The sequence below is a fragment of the Patella vulgata genome, chromosome 5, assembly GCF_932274485.2.
Source record: "Patella vulgata chromosome 5, xgPatVulg1.2, whole genome shotgun sequence".
Lineage (NCBI taxonomy): Eukaryota > Metazoa > Mollusca > Gastropoda > Patellidae > Patella > Patella vulgata.
The window spans coordinates 24,806,546-24,811,170 of NC_065883.2; the positions used below are offsets into that span (position 1 = coordinate 24,806,546).

The 4,625-nt window shown below is 37.1% G+C and overlaps 1 long non-coding RNA gene across 1 annotated transcript; it reads right to left on the reverse strand.

The window, feature by feature from the left end:
• Positions 1 to 1,737: 1,737 nt before the first annotated feature.
• On the reverse strand, positions 1,738 to 4,036 carry LOC126821064 (uncharacterized). Its single transcript, XR_007680245.2, has 4 exons — positions 3,962 to 4,036; positions 3,418 to 3,549; positions 2,587 to 2,688; positions 1,738 to 1,824 (listed from the first exon to the last, which is right to left on the reverse strand). It is a non-coding gene; the product is annotated as an uncharacterized LOC126821064 (long non-coding RNA).
• Between the last annotated feature and the right edge of the window lie 589 nt (positions 4,037 to 4,625).

Below are 4,625 nucleotides of genomic sequence, written 5' to 3' on the forward strand. Positions count from 1 at the left end.
CTTGAAAGTATATTCGAGGGCTGACTGGTACCCAATGAAGCGTATGGAAAACTGGTGTTATGTGGTAACGATATGAAGATCTTGTGACCATTCTTGCTCTGAGATTTTGGATTTGGCAAAGGTGATTTAGTAGATTTTGAGGAAGACCGCTAAGAAGATTACTACAATAATCATGGTGGATGGAATCAATGATCGCGCGAGAGCTTCAGCCGAACCCTGTATAGGAATATAGTAGGTGAAACTAATGTTTTTCAGATGACAGTATAGCATTTTCTACAAATATCATCAACTTGTTGCGTACTAGGTTAGACCACTAGCCAATAATATGCCTAACTTTTTACCACGGATGTTAGCGGAAATTTCGTATCTCCATGTCAAAATTTAGGTTCGGGTTTTGAGACAGAAAAGGTTAATATCAGTTTTAGTTTCAAGCGATTAGGATCCATCCGGGTTTTAATTTGTCCGATACGTATAGACATTTTAATGACACCTCTGTTTGATCTGACCCAGGAATAAAATGATCTGGATATCGCCAGCATACGTCCATGCTGCTTTGTATACATTGTAAATATATCCGATCCTAAACCAGGACCTTGAGGAACGCCACCTGAGTTGATAGATAGGATCTAGCTACGCGATTGTAGCTAGAACGTTGAGATGTACTGATGTGCTTGTTTTTAGCTACGATTGGGTGCCTTTAGTTCCAAGAGGCAAACTCAGTTTCTTTATTAATGCATGTAACATCTTAAAAATAAAATAATTTTATACTATTATGACTAATTGAACTTACAGAGGCCAATGAAGTGGCACAACTATCGCCGAACTCCAAATATTTGCGTTTAAATTAATGAAACGTTGTTTTTATCTGACATTAAACGTCATACATCTCTTGTTTAAAAATGGCGTTCCTAGTAACGGCTTAACGCCTCGATTTTAAATACGATGATTTATACCTGGTTTAGGTAGGATTATATTGGATGTGGCAGAAGTATCATAAAAAAAAAACAATAATCAATCGTCGTTTTGATGAAAAATATTGTCAATTTTGCTTACAGAGTCCCGATGGTATTTGCGTTGGACTTTGCAACTATATAGCACCATTTCTTATCTCTATTTTCATCCCATATATACTTTCACTATAATCGTGAAATCTCAACCACTGACATTATGAAAATGTATGGAATGTGGTCTGACCTTTGGCAAGCTGAGACAGCATGGCCATTTCCCTTACGCTTAATCCGGTATCTTAAAACTAATACTCTCGCGGACATTAAAACGACAGAAATGGCCCCAGTTCAGCCCTCGCTTGCCGTCTTACACAAACGAAGTTTGTGCAAGTTCCAGCATAATTTATTTAGGTTCGTGTAAAACATGCAAAATACAGCATGTTGGGAAACACACTGCTTGTCATATGCGGTTGCGAAAACTCATTTGAAAAAATCAGCTATGAAGAAACACCATTTGGATGGAATCCAAATTTGCCCCTCTTTAAGGAGGAAATCTATCAATAGTTGGTTCCATTGGTCAAAAGTCCCTTAGTTACGCAGTGATCTACATTAACAATTCGGGATATCCGCCAAACAAATAAGCCTGCTAGCCCCCACCCCTTCTAGTATTCTATGTACAAAATACCATGATGTCCATATAACGGTGTCTAAAAAGAAAAGACTTTGATTTATCAAACCTATATTTTAATATAAATACATTTTATTACATTATACTAATGACTGGAAGTTTCCCGCAGTCCCTGGAGATTCGGTGAGTAATGTCAGCATCTTTCATTGGTGTCTGTTTACCAGTGCCAATCATGGCAACCAAAGCAAGCTAGAAATGGAAAATATTTATGATTTTAATATAAATAGTTATTTTAATATAAATAGTTATTTAAATATCAATAGAATAAATTAGATGTAAAACAAGTACATAGGTTAACAATCAAATAACAGCAGATCTGCCTCGGTACCAGAAAAGAAAACTTAGATGTTAAATTTGATAAGAGAGCTTCTGCCGTCAAAAAATCTAATCTCTATCGTATTTACTAACTTGTCCAGATACGTAATGAGATTCCAAGAATGCTGAAAATCAGCAGGGTTCATCCACTCCGTACTTAGTGCTTCACTCCAAATTTGAAAATCAATAGTGTTAATCCCCTCACAGACTTAATGCTTCTCGCCATATTTGAAAATTAAATTGCCTATAACGTACTCACAGGGTGGCGTAATTCCGGAACGGAATGTCGAAGAGTCTTGCATATAATAATAATAGTCTTTATTCAAAATCTTCATATACTACCTAATATTAACGCATTCGAACATGGCAATCAATCTTTTTAAACATTTAAATACAGCTATTTACATATAATTCATTATGAATAAAAACTTAATATAATTGATATCGATGGGGCTCGCCCTTCCTTGGTCCCAATGCTACTCACCAATATTGAAAGGCTTCCATTTTTTATTGCAGCATCTATCGACACATATTCTGTGATACCCTTTGAAGCGTCACAAGTGACGCCACTTGAGATCATTATTACGAGTTCACAATCAAATAATAAAAGAAATGTTATTTTATGAACTTTCATACCTCAGTAGCTCTTTGGCCTATTGGTGTGGTGATGGCCTTTTGTTGATCAGCGTTGAGGTCGAATACGTAGCATTCTGTCTGCGTTCTGATGATCATTTTGTTCTGAAATATAGTTCAAGCAAAAGATAATTATGCTAAACAAATTGGGCGGAAACGTAGCCGATCTGACAAAATTACTCCCTTCACACTAATAACTTGACCATAGCAATGAGACAGTTATCAAAGTTAGTCTCAAGTTCGTCGATGTAATATGGTGATGAGAAATTAAATTTTACCCAAGTGGATAGAATTATCAATTGTTGTAAAGACAAGTCTCAGTAATACCAGATTTGAAATAATTCGCTCTAGACCAGTGTGAAATTATTGGTTTGTGTTGTGCGTTTTAGATTTGATAACGAACTCTTTTATTCTGTCGACTGGCGTGGTTTCGAATCCCCGGTTGTACGTGGCAAGGAGTAGGGTCGCCTGTCCAACCTCGTGGGTTTTCCCCGGGGCCTCCGGTTTCCTACCACTGCTAAAGACCCCTACGCGCAAGCGAATTATGTAAATAAAATTAAACCATATGTTAGTCCCGAAATGACCTAGTATGTGTCGAGTGGACGTTAAACCCCATTTCTCTCTCTCTCTCTCTTTCTCTCTCTCTCTTTTATTCTGTCAGACAAAATCTTCACTTACATCCGCAGCATCATGGAAAAGGTGGAAGGTGGACATTTAGCCATAAATATGACTCCACTATCAAATTGTTACTTTCAAATTAGTAAAATGATGTCGAGAGATTTCTCATACGTGCGAATATATAAATTTTAGTCGTGAAAGAAAATATATACTTACATCCGCAGCATCGTGGAAAAAGTGGAAGTTATCGTGGATAATAGGAGCATGGGTAGAATGCGGGTGCTGGGTATGGGGGTGCTGGGTATGGGGATGCTGAGTATGGGGATGCTGGGTATGGCTTACTTGAGCCTGCAATTAAAAAAGTATCAATTATTAGAAACTAACTTTAGTGATAATATTCGATACAAACATCCGTATTTTAATAATAAAGATTGTGTAGTCCAGTTGTTCGGATGAAATGAAAAACTCAGATCACTTGCACTTCGGAGAAACAAAATCCCCAAACACCCCACCAAAAATCATTCAAGTACTATTTCGAAGTGTTTCTTAAATTAAATGCATGCGCGTGTATGTATACTTTTGCTGTGTACCTCCATGAATATCGCTCAATATAAAACTATACAAGGTTATTTATTTCAATTAGATGCGTTTTTATTTAATCTAAAACTGAACCACCAAGTTTTCACGTGTCCAATCTAATTTGATTTATCAATTAAGGAAGTTTTGAGTGTCCTGGTCTAAAGTAGCATTGTATACTTACAGCCACGTAGGATAGAACAGCGCACGCAATGATTAGTTTGAACATTTTCCTGGATTGATACGTTCTCTAGACGAGTTTCAGTTATAGCGACTTTCCCATTTTTCCTTTGCTTTTATGTCTTATGTCTCATTCTTATCTTTTTTCTTCAGTTAATCAGCAGTTCCTCATATCTTATCAATACAGTAGTGTCGTGTGAAGATTGTTATATGGCATTATTAGATATTAATTTAGTCTGCAGAACCTAGAATGTAGAATCAAGAGCGTAGTTGTGGTATAACAGAAACCCCCACACAATATGATAAATTTTAGAATAAAGAACTCAGAATGGGGCACATCTGACACATACCAAATTAACAATGGATTTTTATTATGATGAGCGGGATAGGGTTATAAATAAGTTTTAACAATATCCTTAAATGAAATGAAATGAAATGAAATGAAATGGAGTTTAACGTCCTACTGTTCTGCTCCTAACCTGGGCTAATGAAGACGGGCATACGCCATACAGTGTGCTATGAGGGAAATTTTGCCCGGACAGCGGCACTACGGCCTACTCTTATATCGAATTCCAACTGCCAAGGGATCTTTTACGTGCACGCCAATGTGTACACGGGGCCTCGGTTTTTCGTCCCATCCGAACGACTAGACAGCTTTCCTTGTCAGC